Raw genomic sequence first — 17893 nt, forward strand, 5'->3', positions numbered from 1 at the left:
CAATCTATATTCCCTTGTCTTGATAAGATCATTATTCCTGAGTAGCATTCCCATTGAGAGGTACAATTACTATATTGCTAAAAAAAGTAGACTATTACCAGAATTTCAGACACGACCACAATGCAGAGGTTTGTAATATTCCCAAAGTGTCTTTCAATCTTCTTGATAGGTAGGTTCCTAAAAAAGTGCCATCAGTTGTGCATTTCTTAATGTGTCCCTTATTCAAGCTGTTGCAGAGTGTAGGCACAAACTTCCTTTTCTTCACTCACTTTTTGTGTGGCCCTTGGAGAAGTTTTCCACCAAACCCCTCCCTTTCAAGCAGAACACAGGCTGAAAATGGATTATATCCATGAGCAGGACTTTATTTGTGTGGATGTCAAACTGACCCAGCAGGAAGCTCTGCCCCAAGTTTAGGGGGATAACCTAAAACAAGGTGTGAATCCAAGCTGATGCCCAGAACATCAAGGATCTGTGCAAAACATAAGACCATTTTGCTGTTCACAGGAGGGGGAAATAAGGAAGTCCAGGACAGTTAAGATTTTTTGAGCTACTGAAAAATATAATAAGCCTGATCTTCCTTTCAGACTAGAACCCAATTAAAACACACATAAAATAGCAGAGGGTAGATTAAAAATGTACTCAGATGAAGGCAGGCAGCAGCAACACTGGGCCAAGAAATCCTCTCTCCTGGTTCTGGGAACAATCTGGACTCTTTGCTCCTCTTGCTGTTGCCAGAATTGTATCTAACAAGATGCTTGCAAAGCCCTTGCACTCTCACCAAACATTACTATGATGAAAATGTATTTCCAGCTGAAATTGTCACAGTGCCAAGCCCATCCTGTGCACTTGAAACTGTTCAGAGGGTTGGAGCTTCTTGCAGAAGTGTTATGAGGGAAGTTCACAGACAGTGCCCAAGGTTCACATCAGCTGTGAGCATCACTACTGACCACACTTCCCTAAGGGAAAAACAATACAGAAATACAGAACATCTGGTACCTTTTTGGCCTATTTTGTGCTATAAAAACGCTATTTATGTGGTTGAATTTAATACACAAAAAAAGAGAAGACAGAGGCACTTTCCAAGTGATTATGTGCTCTGTGATAATAGTTTTCAGCTGGTGAATCAGAAACTCCAGGGCACTGAAGGAAAATCTAATGGTTTATGCCAATAAATTAGACACATCTCATTGGAAACATTCACGGGTTACAAATCAACACAGCAATAAACCCACTGCTGCAGAGCACTGGTCCTGCAAGCCCCAGAATGGTGAAGAGAAAACAAAGATGAGCTCAGGCAGACAGCAATGTACCCGGCTGCACGGGGCTCAGCCCACGCACAGGAAGCCTGCAGACTTATTTCTCACTCCCAAATCATCTCATGTCTTTGCAGGCAGCTCGCTAGTGATGCTGTGCCAAATTAGTTGTAAAAATTGATGCCCAAATGACAAAAGTGGTTTTGATCAGGATATTTAGCCCCACGTTGTCTCCTACTTTCTTTTCATTCCTTTGTTCACGCTCTCCTTTTGTCGATAACAATGGCTAAAATTTACTGATCTTCGCTGCTTCAGTGGGATGGGGAGAAGAGGAAAGAGGTAGAAGAAAAAAAGGAATTATGCAAATGTGACATTTATCGTTCGGAATTGTGGAGCTTTTTTCAAAAACCCAAGTCTCTCCATCATACAGAGTATGTGATGACAAATTCAAGAAAAAAAAAAAAAAAGTTTCTGGAAGAGCAGGATTCAAATATTGTACTCAGAAGCTCCAACAGCAGTGGGGCTGAGGAGCTGATGGTGATTTCCTATGCTGACCTCTTCATAACTCTGTTTTGCCTAGATTGTAGAACTACTGAAGTCATGTAAGTCCAGGGCACCCAGAAAGCAGAGGATCTGTGAATGCACAGATAGATATTATTGCCACCAAAATATTAATACAAAACCTGGGGGAATTTCAGGAGAGAGAAAGTGGCAACATCTCCCTGGCCACAATGGATATTTGGGTTTGGATATTCGGGTGAGCCAGATTCTGACTTGGCACTGGTGTTAAACCCAGAGTCACTCCACCGAAGGCAGTCACATCCTTCAAATCAAAATAAAGCCCTTTGCATTTAAAGAGCTACTTGTCACCAGAGGCACAAAAAAACCCCTAACTGTTCCATGCCAAATGGTAGCACAAAAAGCAGCAATGAATAACTTCATTTATACTTCTCCAGCCGAGGGTTACATAAAGGGCATAAAGAAATTCACAAATCATTGGAGTATTAGAAAAGTGGTGTTAGTAGTGGCAACTGTGCTCTTTCAGGCTGAAAGAGTGAGAAACATCTGTAATTACTGGATTAGGGGAATGAAAGAAGAAACCTGCAGTCAGAAATTACAGCAAGTTCTGTAATTGAGCTTCTGCCATTCTCCAGCTTGCATGAAGACAGAATAGCCAAAAGGAAATCACAAGTTCAAAGGGCTGGAGAAACACCAATTTACACCACCACTCCAACCCACCCACCTGCGCTGTCAAGCTGCTCCCTAGAGCAGGTCCCATAGACTCCACCCTGCCTGCAATTGTGCTACCCAGTTTCCAGCAAGTGAACAAACCAGGGTCAATCAGAGCAATTACTTGCATGGAAATTATCAGTGGGAGAGCATGTCTAGCTGTTTAACAAAATGAATTTATTTTAGAAACATTTAGAGGAGTCACCCAGCTCCTGTTACTCCTTCCCCCACGCACACACTCCATCCTCACAGAGCCTGTGGGAATCTCTCTGTGTGGACCACCAAGAGCAGTGAAGGCAGTGATGGCTGGGAGACAAAAACACAGTGGATGATTCCTGGTGATCCATTTTTGTGTGCACACATGGCTGAGTCTGTAGTTTCCATCTCCTCTCACTTCTAAGTCAACCACCAGTCCAGCCAGAAAAGCTGGGAGGCTGAGGGGTCACTGGGAAAAGCAAACCTTGACTCAAGGGATTTAAAGGAATTTGGAGCCACAGATCAGAGCAGGTTGTCCCTAGTGACTTAGGGTGCTCCCTCAGCTACTCTAATCCTCCATTTAATTCAGCTTGTTGCAAACCAGGCTCATCCAACATCAGTAGCAGCAATCCCACTGTCCCATGGCCACTCATTCTTCCTATGAGGCTCTATCGAAGCAGTTGAGAGAAAAAACAACTTAGAAGAGCAGCTTCATGTGGGCACTGAGAAACTTCCCTTTCACAACCTTCTCTCCTTCCTGCCACAGGATTGTTGAGGAATCTGAGCTGCACACCTCAGCTGAGTGACAGAAACCACCTCAGGCTCGCCCTCAGTCTGCCCTTGCCGAGGACAGCGGAGCTGCTGGGTGCTCACACCAGAGTGAAAAGGACCAACCACAGCTGTGTTTCTTTGGAGAAGCACACCCCTGGGTTTTCCACAACTTTGGAGGAAGCCAGACTGGTGCTGTCACACTCACCCACATTTCTTCTTTCTAAACATGAGTCCCTGCCTCTGCTGCATGTGACAGTCCCACTCACTGCATGTGACAGGTCCCCAGGGCCCTCCTGGGCCCCGGGCAGCACTGACAATGAAAGGCAGCACCCAGGCAGCACCCAGGCAGCACTGCTAACATTCCAGCCCTGGCTGAGTGCTAGAGGTGTTGATGCTTTCCTTAAAGCTAAGGGAGATGAGTGTTTTATATAAGAACTGCATCTCCATTTATTTATTTTAAGTGTGCAGCTAGCCCTAGAGGCTGGAGCAGTGGCTGTGCAGAACAGCTTGAGAACATGAACTGAAAGTGCTCTTGAGGATGATAAAACAAAAGAAAAAATGAAAAAAAAGAAACCTTCCTTCAAACCTCATCATATTTATGCTGTTTTCACACATCAAGAGTACATCTTCAACAAGTGTTCAAGGCAAGGCACAACTGGAATATTTTCATATAAAGCACAGTGTACTAAGCTACAATTTCTTTCCCAGTCTCAGGTGACACCATTATGAAAAGATTACTGTGTAGAACAAAGAGGACCCTTCACTCTCTTGAGCCACAGCACTGCAGCCTGTGGTTGGTTACAGCTCTTTGTACAAAGGTTTGCCCAGCACTGTCACAGGTACCTGTGAAATCCACTTCACCCATGAACTTTTGGAGGGCTCCCCAACACTATAAACACTGTGTGTAGGAACACCACCACCTCCTCTTGGTCCCAAAACCTACACTACAGAGAGGGACACCAAACCATCACAACATCAAAAGGTCTCACATGAGGCCTCACTGACTTCTCTCAAGCCTCTGCTCAAGGAAAGCTCCTCCTGCCTTGTGTGGAGAGGTGATTCAAGGGGCAATTTCCCATACACACTCTCCCAGTTCCTGAAAGACCACCAGTACTGTGAAGAACCACTCGAGCTGACTCTAGAGGTGTGGCAATTAATCTTTCGCTCACTGAGGAGTTCTGCACATGACCTCTATCAAGGCTCTGCATCACTCTGGAAAGACCAGGACTGCTTCATGCCACCACCTCTTCCTTCTGCACATGCTTGGGCATAGCCAAGCAAGCTTGACATGCCCTGTGCTAATTTCCTACCAGGTATGTGGTTACCAGCCTCTCTACCTTGGCAGCCTGCTCTGGGCAGTGCCAAGTGCATCCTAAATACAGGCTGGCTGTGTCCAGATGAGCTCCAGCCCTGCCAGTGAAGGGACTCCTGCAGCTGAGTGAGAAGAAACCAAGGCAGCACATCCCTGCTCCAGAGATGGACTCATCATTGAGATCAACAAACCAGTCAAGAACAGGATCCATAGAAGTTACCAAAAATCTGCCATCCATTTTGCCCCAGTAATTAAGAGTCTTTGTCCTGAAGCCTCCAAAAAGGTTTTCAATGAAATCTTCATTTCCACAATGATCTTTTCCTTATCTTTCCCCCTCCATAGAGACACAAACTGTGCAATTAAAATTAAATCAGGAACAAAACAGCCAGATGTGTCCTAGAGCCATGTGGATGGGAGCACCTATTTCATTCTGTTACTTGCCTTGTTCTGGGGTCAGGCTCTATACAGGAAAGCAAAAACAACAACAAAAAAGAGGCTCTGACATTTTACAGTAGATTTTCTAAATGTCACCTTGCAGACTTGCAAAACAGACAGATTTCCTCATGTTTCTCTACCAACTCTCTTCTCCATTGGTAGATGACTCAAAACTCAGCTGGATCCAAGGGCAAGAGGGGCAGCTCATGCATTGAACCCATACACCCCTTCCCAGGCCACAGCCTTCATTCAGCTGTGCTATTGCATGTGGGGGTTCATCCTACAGCAGATGCCACAGTCATGCAAAATGCCTTCTCTCCTATTTAGATAGACATCTTCTAAGCACTCCTAATTCCCGATGTGGAGAATCAAAAATCTTTCCACAAATTGAGAACTTAGGACTGGGAAGAGCAACCATTAGTGGGCTGCATGTTAAAGACCTCCAGAGTCCTTGGAATCAGGATCTCCTTGCAACATGCACAGCTCAGGAGGTAAGAGTTGAAAAGAGGAAAAGTGAACGCTAACCAATGAACTGCACGTTGCAAATGCTCCCCCATCCTGCTCCTTCCTACCCACCAAAGCCATATTCCAAATCTGAAGCAAACTCTTGCTTGTCAACACTCTCTTGGGAGAGCTCCCTCACCCTGCTGGAAACAGCCTTGCCTGGCTTCCCTGCCCAAGCTCAGCCTCCAGGTTTCTGCATTCGCCATATGACACGCTGAGTTAGCCCAGGGTTTAATATATTCCTTCATGCTGCTGTCCTTTAAAAGCATTGGCATTTCCTACACACAGATTCCATATTGACTTTACAAGTACCAAGACACCACGGTGAAATTTAAACTAAATATAGAGGTGATATTTTTAAATAACTCTCAGCTCCAACTCGCCAAGCCCATTTTATTTGAACAGGAAAAGCAGACTCCAGCTTTAAGCTTCCATTGTAATTAATGATTACAACAGATTCCTCTGCCGTATCAGATTTAGCACCTCATTAAGGTACGTGGTATTTTTCTTGCATGGCACAGCTGTAGTTAAAGTTGACTTAGTGTTTCCATTATAAGCCCATGTTTTCAAAGGTTTATCACTCAGACACATGAGATTTAGTCTGAAATGAAAATTGCCATCGAGAGTGTCAGCTGGGAAGCAATTTCTTGTCCTTCAAAACCTGGAAGCAACAAACACCGAAAAAAAAAAAAAAAGCAAGCCACTCTGTTTATTAATAATTCACATTTTAAAAAGCATTGCAAATACATGTTTACATGATAGCCTGTGACAGCTCCATAGAATGTCAACACCCACACGCTCCTGGGAGATGTGTCATCTTAAAAACCGAAATAAAAGCCACATTTTTACACCACTTGATGGGAGGCGAAGAGAAGGGGAAAAAGACTTAAAAGTAATATCGATGAAGGAAACTTATAAAAAAAACCCCAGAGTCTTTGTTTAGAAACATTGAAGTTAGGACTTTCAGTCGAGAGGGGTGTGGGTGGGAATCATTTCAAGTACCATTTGTACTTGTACCTTTTTGGTGCTTGTCCCTGGCTCGCTAGTGAATTCAGCAAGAATTTGTGCCACTGAGTTCCCACCACAGATGGCATCCAAGCCTTCAACTGTCCATGAGCCCTGGAGTCTCAAAGTACAGCCAGATCATGTCCTCAGGCATGCTGAGACACGAGGCAAAATGAACAACAAAGCAACCTTGAATGAGCTCTATGATTTGGGATTGTGCTCTTCTGCCTTTAGATTTAAGACTGAATCATTGAGAAGCAGACCCTTCATTTGGGAGACTTCTGAGGCCTCTTCTTGCCTGACTATCTTAGTGATTATACACTTCTGACATGCAAATTACAAACAAATACAGGAAGAAATTACCAAATTCACAGTGACCACCATTACCAGAACAGATGCATTTTTGATGGCTGAGAAAAATTAAAATGTTCTTTTTCTAACATAGTAAAATTTCCAGCTGTTCTGACTCCAGGACCTATGGGTTTACCCAAGACATAACATTTCCAGAGCACAACAAATGCATGAAAGAGCGTGTAATAGCTACTACAAGAAAACCAGGACAGACATATCCTTTGTGAGCAGAAAGGCACAGTTGCTACTCAGAAACACTCACATTTTGCTTCTCACTGGATAAACAAAACACTCCCACAACAGACAGAGCAGGGAATGGGCTTCTTTCCCCAGTGTTGACTTTCATTTTTCAAGACATTACTCCAGACAACAAAGATAATGGGAACACAGTAGTAATTGCATATCCTTATGATGAAATTTGGGAGGTTATTACCCAAAACCCTATTGTTTTCCACACAAACAACCTGAGAAACAGCAGGTGGGCCTGTGCCTGTCCTGTGTCTGTCAATCAAAGCCTCCAGAAGACTCTGCACATCAAAGGCAGTTAATAAATATTGTGACACTCACCAAGTCCTTCATGAGCTCTGGACTTTTCTTTGCAGTGTTTTCTTCACCCTCATTGTTCCAGGCATGGGAGCCCACCTCTCTCTTCACAGCAGAGCTTCTTGTTGGTGAAGGGAAAGAGGACTGCAGGGAAGATAATGAAGGCTCCCACTGCAGACAAAAACCAGTGGCATCAGGAGTAACTGAGAACAGAAAGTCGAAAAAGAAATCATCAACACAACCAGGAAAAACTGCCTAGGGAAAATGTGGTTTAAGCACAGCTGTACCCCTGGCTCTGCTTCCCATCCTCGCCACAGAAGAAATGGAACTGAAATCCAGCAGAACTTGGGCTTGGATATAACATCCATCTAACACATCGATCTGGTCTGCTAAGGATGTGCATCACAAAGACTTGGTTCCCATTTAGGTCTTAATTTCTGTCACAGGATGAATTCCAACACAGGAAAGACACCAAGTGATTTTAATAAACTTTTATAGGAATTCAGAATTCCACCAGCTCCAAGAGAGACACTCTCCATCTGTACTACAACAAGAAAGGATAGTGGGTCATTAAGGCCCCAACACCTCCTTTGCAATTTTTGTATTTTCTTTAAAGCAATCAGATTATACATAATGGTACTCACTAACTTCATTGCATTTACTAAGAACCAGGTTAACGTACAGCCTATGATCCTCATTCAACAGCTTCTTCACCCTTAAGTAAGAAGTATGACTATATCACATAATTATCATTATTTTCTGGGAAAAAAAAAATCATCAGCCTCCAGCTCAGGTAATTCAGTTTAGGTCCTTGGGTGTCAGGTTTGGGCACAGGTGATGAGCACAGTGGTTTTGCACTAGCAGATGTCCCAGCCCTGTACATCCACATCCCTATGTCAAACTGTAAAGAAACAGTCTGGTTTCAATTTATCATGTTCTGCCTGTACCACTGGGTCTGCAACAAACCACAGGCGCCAGCTAAAAGCTTTTAAAGCCATTTCACCTCTCTCACACATATCAAAATGCCAAAACAAAGGACAAACACTACATACATCACTAGATGTGGATGGCAAGGGCACACATGTCAAAAACTTTCAGTGTCATCTGCAAAAAAAAAAAAGGGTTTGTTATTCTGGTAATTACTTCACCAAGAAGGGGCGAAGTTCAGCTGCTCAATTCAAGTCAAAGACCCCATAAAAATGAAACATCAGCAGCATCAGTGGCACACCAGGGATGTTTGTGATTACAAAGCTGAGATGAGATGAGCAGGATGAAAGGATGTAAACAGAGCCCTGCCTGTGGAACATCCAGCAGGGAATTTATAAGACTTGACTCAGCAAAAGACTTGGGCTAGAAGAGCTACACTGACCCCAGTTACAGCCTTGACAGTGCACTGTATGACTGCTACCAAGGAGATTTTAAAAAACTTAAATTACTACAAGCCAACATGTCTCAACTGGAAGCAGAAATCAGCAATGCATAGCAGCAGCCCACATGCAAAACAAACGAGTGGCTGGGAGTGAACCCAGAGGAACACGTGCTGCACAAACTCCGGAGGTGGCTCCGGAGGTGGCTCCGACCTGAGGAAGGAGCAGAAATATGCCCTGAGTCACAGCAGCTGAAGTGACAACAAGGTGAAGTCTACACTCCCCTTGCTCTCTTCTGCACAGACAATTCACAGAACCACAGAATGGTTTGAGTTGCAAGGCACTTTAAACACCATCTGGTTCCAATCCTCCTGCTATGGACAGGGACACCTTCCCCTAGGATGCTCAGAGCCCCATCCAACCTCTCCTTGAGCCTGCCAGCACTGCATTTGGCACCATAATTTCCCCAGATAATTTGGCCAGCACATCTCAGACCCATTTTCCTCTCACACCTCAACCCAGGGAGCTGGGGAGGTGAGAGTGGCTGAGTGAGACATTGACTCTGGCTATTTTCAGCTGCTGAAGTCACCATTAAATGGCTGCTGGAGCCAAGGATAAATCAAAGGAGATGAGTATAAATCACCATAGCCATAACCCCAGAATATACATGAAAGCCTGGCTGCATCCCATCACAGACTTACCCTGCTCTTGAGCACAGAATAAGCAGGAAAAAGGATAATGCTCTATCTTATGTATAAAACACACGGGATCACCAGCTCTCAGCTCACAAGAGGGTGTGTGCAGCAAGGACACCACTGTTACCATTTATTTTATTTGATAAAAATCTCAGTGAGCTCAAGGAGACACCAGAGTTTCCCCTTCTCAGACAGGACACAAGCAAGCCACCACTATTTTTAAATATAAATTATTCAGTACATGCTCTGAAATGCTATACAAGCCCCAGCTAAAGAAAATCCTCAAAGTGCCCCTTTTTCCCAAAAGACCTTCAAATACCTTGCAAAACCACAGAAGAAAAAGCAGATCTTTGACTAGACAGGCATCCTGAAGGAAAGCTTGGAGACCTTGATCACCTGCTATATATTTGCTCTAAAGTAACTCAGACTGGCACAACAACATTATTGCCCTTCTAATTCTTGTTTCCTGGTCAGATACAGAGGAACAAGAAAGTAGCAGCTCAGTGACACAGGACTTGGGACAGCTCTTCTGGCTTCCCTTACTCCTGGGGCCAAAAATATAAAAGGCACCACCTATCAGAGCTCACCAAAGGTCCAGCATCAACTTCCAGGAGGAAGTTGTCAAAGCCAAGTACTAAAAACTGTCCCCAGAAAGGCAGAGTTTTTGGGAGGACAGGCAAGAAGGTCTCAGGATCTCCTCTGTTCAAGATGACCCTGAGATGTATTAAAAGTCTCTTTTCCCCAATCCAGCTGTGGAAGGAGGAGTCAGAGGTCTTCAGCTGTCATTCTCAAGGTTGTTTATTATTTCTTATCTAAACATTTTCTGTCTGGCCTGCCAAGCTCTGTTCAGCAGGTCAGTCTGAGGCACACTGCCCTCCCACGGGGCTGGTGTTGTCTTTTATAGTCTAAACTACATATTTGATATTTACAGTTATGTTCCAATACCTATCACCTGTGTTAGACAGTGACTTTCTACTCTACACCAATCCCAAAGTGCCACCATCACCAAGAAGATGGAGGCTAGGAAGAAGAAGGGAGAAGAACAGAACAACGCCCAAATTCCTCTATCTTGCCTCCTCGATCCCTATAGTAAAAATCTTCAAAATTTCTCTTTTCACCCTATAACTACTACTATTATGCTATCTAAACTTTTCCGACCTTTAATTCTTCATACAAAGGTGGTAATTTATTCCATGGGTTGAACTCAAAGCCGCAGGGGTCTTTGGCTGCATGTCAGGGTCTCCAACCCCCCTGCCAGGATTTTGAGCCATCCAGGGCACCCAGAGGGATGTCCTGGGTTCTGACAAGAAGGGACTGCACAGACTCTTCCTGCATGGAAAACACGAACAAGGCCTCAGATCCCTCACCTCCCTTCAATAAGGTCACCAAGCAGCTCTGCTATCCCTCCTAAAGACAGTCTGTCCCCATGCAAGGAGGTGACTGGGACTCCTACAGTACAAGGCAGCACATCCTGTCCCATGGCTTTATGCACAAATTTCCTCTTTTCTCAACCACAATATCCTGGAGCCAGACATCAGAAGTTTGTGCCTCAAGGTCTGTGAGGGAGGGCTGAGTTTGCACCTGAGCACTGCCTCACACACTGCAGCTGCTCCAGCTGGAAGCTCAAATCCCTCTGGGGGGGGGGGCATGCTGGCAATTTGCTTCTCCATCATCAAGAGGAAAACATCCTGCACCTGCCTACAGTCCCGATGACACCTCCCAGCTCTCCTCCCAACCCTCAGCTGAGGGGCTTTCTCTGCAGATTTAAAACTCCAGACTAAGGCTGTGCCTGGGAAATGGCTGTAAAACTGATTTGGAGCAGAGCTCTGTTCTGGTTTGTGGTGACTGTCTGGGCCTGAGAGGTGCTGAGGAGGAAAAGTAGCAGAAATGCACAGGCATCCCTTGTGCAGCAGCATTGCTGGAATGTGTCACATTGCTGGAATTTTCAGGGGTAAAATATCCATCCTCACAGCAATGGATGACAGACTGTGCCTGGAGTGAGAAAATGTGACACAGTAAGGCATTCAGCTCTTAGTCCAAACCCTGGGAGGTGCTGACCACCACCTGCTTTGGGACATAAACATTTGGCTGAATGTTTATTCGGCCAGAATCCTCCCCCATTTACCCATTTTTAAGCCAAGAATTCATGCCATGGACACCTTTGTGCAGTGCCACAGTGGGTCCACTCATTCTGCTGCTCTGGTGGAGGGCACAAGGCAAGAAATGGTACTTGTGCTCCTGGCAGGCTGAGGCCACACAACTGCACACACTCCTTGCCCACTGCTCAAGAACAAACCACAGATGCAGTGTGAAGGGCCCTGAGGAAGAAAGGAGATCAGAAATGGAGCTGAGGTCAACAGAAGAAATCTGAGAGAGGATATAAGGCATTATAATGAGGAGAAATCTGAGAGAGGACATAGGGATCACAAGGCATTATAATGCTATTCCTGCTCCAACCTCTCCTCAGAGCCACATCCACACTACAAGATGACCTCAGGGAGAGTCTGTCCAGAAGAACAAGAGAGAAGTGCTGGCCACAGTGTTACATGCATGGAATCCAGCTGGGGTTTGGGCTTGGAGCTGGTTTCACAGCAATCCTGCTACCAGGGCTGGCCTCTCCTAATGGACCAGGGCCAGGGGAATGAACACAAGGAGCTCCACAGTAGATTCACTTGGAGAACCTGCAAGTAGCAAGATCTTAATCCATTCTGCTGTGCAAGGGTTAAATGCTGCATAAAATACTATTCCAGACAATAGTTCTTTAATTTCATTTGATACCAAACTTCCTGAAAAAGGAATGTTTACTGGTACTTTTTAATTACGAAAAATAAAAAAAACCATAAATTGTCTGTTTTGCTGTCTGTGCTAATTACATTTCATTATATATTTGGAGTAAGCTATGATTTTCCTGCTGGTTCCCATGACATTTTTCATTATCAGCCACTAATTGTCTAGCATGCACACTGCATTGTGAACCAAGTAGGCTGGTGCGTGGGCAGAAGTTCCAGCGAAAGCTGCAAGGCAGTACAAGTGTACATTATTATTATTACTATTATGATGTATTAGAGAGTTTCCACCTACTTGCATATCTACATACCCTCATCCCCACCAGCAGTGTCACAGCAGAGCCCAGGAGTCCATCCTTGTGCTTGGCAAGGCTCAGCAAATACTGAAGGGAAGTTATGTGGGATGGGATGATGGCAGCAGCCCCACTGCCAGCACAAGTTCCCTGCTGGGTGCAATGGAAACACCAAGCAGCTTTCTCAGTCACTTCCTCTACTCGGTGCCCAAAGCACGTGGGGATCAGAATCTTGTCACTCTGCCCACCCACAAGATGAGGCCAAGGTTATCAAGGAAAGCAGTGCCATATGTGGATTCCTAAAGGAACAGGATTACTAATGGGATCTTTCTGAGACAGAAGGGCAGAAGAAAAAGGTAAGGGGTTTTCAGAAGCCATGGCTAACACTGTATCCATTATAGAAAAACCTCCAACAAATCCCCATCTATGCAAACTCAGAAAGTGCCACAAATGGTGAAGCAACTCCTTGCATGCAGCATTTCATAAACTCAGACTGAGGGAAGCTGTAGGTGCCAATTCTTCACACAGCAAACTGCAAGAACATGACCACTGCTTGTCCTTATCAGCCTTGGACAGGTGGCAATTCTATTCATGTGCACCACACACACAATACACAAACACTTCAGAAATAAATGTGTGTTTTCACAGGATTGCAGCTCTCTCCTGATATCTATTTCAAAGGAGACAAAGCCCGACCCTTTCCAACAGCACTGTGAGGGAACAGTTGTATAACTCCCCCTCTTCTCCTCAAGGTGATCCACAAATACATTATCAGAAATGCAATCAGACCACATTTGGTGCTGTAGCAGGAGTGAAATTCCCATCCAAGGCAGGAGGACTTGCCCTGCATAGAGGCTGGGTTTCACACACTTTATTTTTATGTGCTGATTTACAGATAGCAAGAATGAGGAGGTTCACCAGTCCTTTTATATAAGGAATATGAAGAACAGAAAGCACTTACGACCTGACTATACCTCTATTTACTTTGACTGCCAATTTTGTCTGATCAAAGGGTGGAGGAATGGGCTCACTTGCAGCTGCTGCTGATGTTATTTGCAGGTCATCTTCAAAGATTAAAGCTTCCCTTATGGCCTCTGACATAGGATGCAATTTCAGAGGTCTCAAAGACAGTAAATCAACTTAATTTCCCTCTATTCTACCAGCCCCAGAGCCACCCAAACACCTTGCAGGTTTCAATGCATTTATCCCCCAGCAGGTGTCTGAAGCAGGGAAACATTAACACAACTGCCCCACAGAACAGGAGCCATGGCACAGGCACAGCCCCAAAGGGTGGAAGTTAGACCCAAAAGAACAGTCAAGTTACATCCATTTATATGATCATTTCAGTGTTAGAATTACCTCATGTTTCACCCCAGAGCTGAGGCTTCATCTAGAGATGACATCATGGTGACAGTCACAGCACTCCAGGCATCTCTCCTCAGTCACACTGGGTCACACAAAAGCCGCAGAATTGGCAATTTTCCCCCCAAAACTGGGGAGCTGCATTCTCTGATTCTCTGAGGGATGCAGTCCAGTAGAGGTGCTCAAAATCTTCAGGCCACACTGAACTGGAGGCACAACAGGAGACACAGTGCTATTTAGCAAGTGCTCTCCCCTTAGAAATGGAAGGCCTGAGACAAATTCTGCCTTAAACCCATCTTTTCCTTTTCCCTGTACCATGTCTAAGGTGCAGGACTAGAGGAGGGCAGCCTCCACCCTTCAGGCTCAGCCTGGCTCACTGTGCAGCCTGTGTTGGGGCCAGAAGTAGCAGCAGATTTGATTTTTCTCAGCCTGCTCATAAAAGCCAGACTCAGACTTGAATTCTCAGGACGCAGTCTGGATTTCACTTAGAACCTGCTGTAGATAAATGACCAAGACATAAACACTTGGAGGGCAAACCTCAAAGCACCCAGCAGCCAACCTGTGAGAGCCACAGGCCCAATTTCAAGAAAGCTTTCCCTGAGGCCAGATTTCCCACCTTACAAAGGCTGCTCTGTGTTTTGCTGTGTACGACCCTGGGGCAGCACTCTTTTCCCAGCAGCAAAAAAACCCATCCTGGCCTTGAGCAGTGCTCTTGATGACATTTGTAACTGAGCACACAGGGCTCTGTGAAACATTCTGCCTTCAACAAAAGGCACTTTTCAACTAGAAAAGATGAAGTATTCATTTTGCTGGATGTGTCTCAAGCGAGTGTGGAGCACTAGTTCAAGTCCACAGCAAGTACAGAGCCTCTGCAAACAATGGCACCTGAAATTCTGCATCCAGAAGAGTCCTGGCTCTCTCATTCCTCCATCTGTAAGCAAACACAGATGAAACAAGGGAACAGAAATATGTCCTGATAGACAGGGACATTTCACACTGTCTGGTGGAGGTCACTCGCAAGAGTGATCCAGAGGTTCACCATCAGTTTTAGCAACAACCATAAAAATGGCTCCATTCAGCCAATATTCAAAGTCTTTGAAGTTAACAGGGCCAGGGAGACTGAGAATTTGAGCAGCACAGAATCTGAATTGCCATTCATGAGCTGCAAGCTGGGCCCCTCCATGTCAGGGCTGGACAGATTCGATGGGGACAGCACGAGGAGCCTCACACCCATCCAAGCCCTGCTCCTCCTGGCCCAAGGTCCCTGCCAGGATTGTCCCCAGGGCTGGGCCCACAGCTGAGGTAACCAAAGTGAAACCTGCAGCCTCACCACTCTTCATCTCAGTTCTTCTCCAGACCAGGGAAGAAAAATCACAAGCAGGTAGAAAATTACTTTCCTGGCCCACAGTCTATGGCCTCACACTCCAAAGTTTGCTCTGCCATTTCTTCTCTATCTCAATATTCACTCTAATCCCTGAGCTGTGCCAAAATTCCCAGTTTTGCACTCTGGAACTATTTTCAATTGTAAAACCAGCTATCACACAAAGCAGTGAGGTCGAAGCTTTCACCTAAGGCATAGAAAAGCCAGAAAATGGCTGTAGTGATAATGATAAATACAACTTGAATTAGAGCAAATGAAAGAATCTAGTCACTGAAAGCCAGTCTCCTGCTGCTTAGGGCTCTCATGTTAGAGATGAGACCTGTACTCAAATGCAAATAAATCAAACAGGACAGAGGTCTCAACTGCCCCTTTCAGATATCTTTGACTTTCCAGCCTCTGGAAAAACCATACGGTAGCAAGAGACAGGCTGTTTTTTCTCACAGACTGCTCAGAGGAGAATTCCATCCTGAAAGAGGACACAACCTGGGTCTAAGAAAGTTTTTTTCAAGATGATGCATTTCTTAGGAAAATTTCTAATTTAAACAGAATTTAATTGTCCAACAAGAGCACCTTTTCTCAGAAGGTCCTCAGCCTGCTCTCCCTGTAGTAGGTTTGTCTTTGATTGTGTCCCAGGTTTGTTTTCAGTCACAGTACAACACAGAGATCATAATCTGATACCTTTTGTCATAGCTGACACCAACACTGCCTTACTGCTAGAAAGGGAAGACTAGGGCTGTCAGTCTGCCACCTTTCTTGAACACTGAAGTCATGCCTTTTTTTTTTTTTTCCTTTTCTTAAAGACAACTTCTTTGTTGCCATGGTATCACTAATGCAAAATTTTGAGACAGGGAAAGAAGATAACTGTGCAGCATCACAGTGACACATCTATCAGCTGCCATCCTCTCAAAAAGGATAAATAAATAAGGATGCCAATGCAGGCTTTTAAAGGCTCCTCTACCCTTTAAAATTTTCCCTCTCACATACAAGTCACTGTCTATAAAGTTCACGCCTCGGTTTTATTATAGAGAAGGTCAGGATTTTTCTCACAGCAAGGAGTGTCTAGAGCTATTTTTCAATTCCTTCTCTTCTCCCTATGCTACATGACACCAGCTGAGGTCCACACTCAAAAGAGAACAGTACCTGCATGTTCAGAAAATGCCAGCCTGGCTCCCCATGTTAAACCATGCCGTGACTCTTAGCAAATCCTGCTTGTACAGTGATTTCTGCCTGAACTAACAGGGTATCCACTGGTGAGAACAACTCACATCCATCTCAACAGTGAGAGAAACAAATAGGGGCACGCTGGTGGTGTCTCCTATATAACCACCTTGAGCTCCCTGTGATCCTGTTATCCTTGTAGCCTTGGATCTTTCCTATCACTGCCAGAATTATTTCAAAACAGAAACATTTAATAACTTAGCAAATTAAGGCCTGACACTCAGCACCATGGCACTTCCCTCCTTGGCTTGTGAGGACATTGAATCAGGTTCTTTTCATAATTTCAGAGATGGCTGTGCCCACCACTGGCACAATTCTGCTGTGTGAGTAAATCCAGGGAACAGCCAGAGTGAGAGATGCTCCTGTCCCCATGCACTCCCTGATTTGGGATCCAGATCAATTAACAGGCAACAGGAGACACAGTGACTTTCTGTGCATGCCACAGCTACAGTGGCATGATGAGATTTTTCATCTCCCAGCTGATACAAAAGGAGGAATAATGTAATGAAATGGAAACTTTTATAAGCTGAGTTTACCAGAGCTTCTGTAACAGAGAAGGAAGCAGAGAGCAACAAGCAGAGCAGTGACAAAAGGTCAAACTGGAAGGACCTCTGATATGAGTCAAGAATTAAACAGTGAGCACAGAGTCCTCTAGAGAATAAAAATAAGTATTTTACATTTGGGAGAGAGAGAAAATGGGAGGAGAGGGGGAAGAAAGGAGGATTTCAGTTGCTGTTTCACTTATTTGGGGGGATAAAAAAGAACAAGTTGTCTTCACTCAGAATTGAAGTGCTCTCTCCAAAGAGGAACCTAATTGGGACCTTTATACTCTCATCTTCTTATTTCTCTCATCCACAAACCCTTGCTCTTAGTTTCACCAGTTTGACCCAAGGCACAATGACTCATCACAGCAAAAGGCTGGACAGCAGCTTTGGGGTTTTGTTTTTTTTTCAAAGACCTAAATAAACCCTACTCCATCAATTGACCAAGGACAGCGCCACAGCAAACCTCGCACTGAAGGCTGCACGTTGCCTTGGCAACCCGTCTGATCTCCACTGCTCCAGGGACTGGAAATGTGCTGCCAACAGGAGAATTTAGCTAATCAAACCAAATCTCTTAATATTTAGACGATTTCCCATCTGTGGAGAGCGGGCCACGTGCCAGTGGAAAGCAGGGCACCCTCTGAACGCAGCCCTGGCTCCTCCTTGACCTGCTGTTTGTTGGGTCCTGGTAGGCCACAGACACCTCCTGGCAGCCACCAAAGGACAAGAAAGGTGATCAGAGACCACAGCCTCACACCTGCCCTCAGCACATCCAGGCAGGATGCTGGACCCTCACAATATCCATGCCTCAACCCCTGATTTGGGAATTAAAATAAAGTTTCCAATATTGGCATCGCACACCCCCTTGG

General features: G+C 44.9%; 1 protein-coding gene across 12 annotated transcripts in view; it reads right to left on the reverse strand.

The window, feature by feature from the left end:
* Positions 1-17893, reverse strand: part of SYT16 (synaptotagmin 16) — a 104220-nt gene that overhangs the window by 46898 nt on the left and 39429 nt on the right. For 11 of the 12 annotated variants that reach the window (XM_064422943.1, XM_064422942.1, XM_064422936.1 and 8 more), the window contains one exon: positions 7405-7583. The gene's annotated coding sequence lies outside the window, so the exon portion shown is untranslated. Of the gene's footprint in view, positions 1-7404; positions 7584-13880; positions 14090-17893 lie in introns of all 12 variants that reach the window. The other variant, XM_064422932.1, reaches the window with a different exon arrangement.

Source organism: Passer domesticus, chromosome 6 (assembly GCF_036417665.1).
Source record: "Passer domesticus isolate bPasDom1 chromosome 6, bPasDom1.hap1, whole genome shotgun sequence".
Lineage (NCBI taxonomy): Eukaryota > Metazoa > Chordata > Aves > Passeriformes > Passeridae > Passer > Passer domesticus.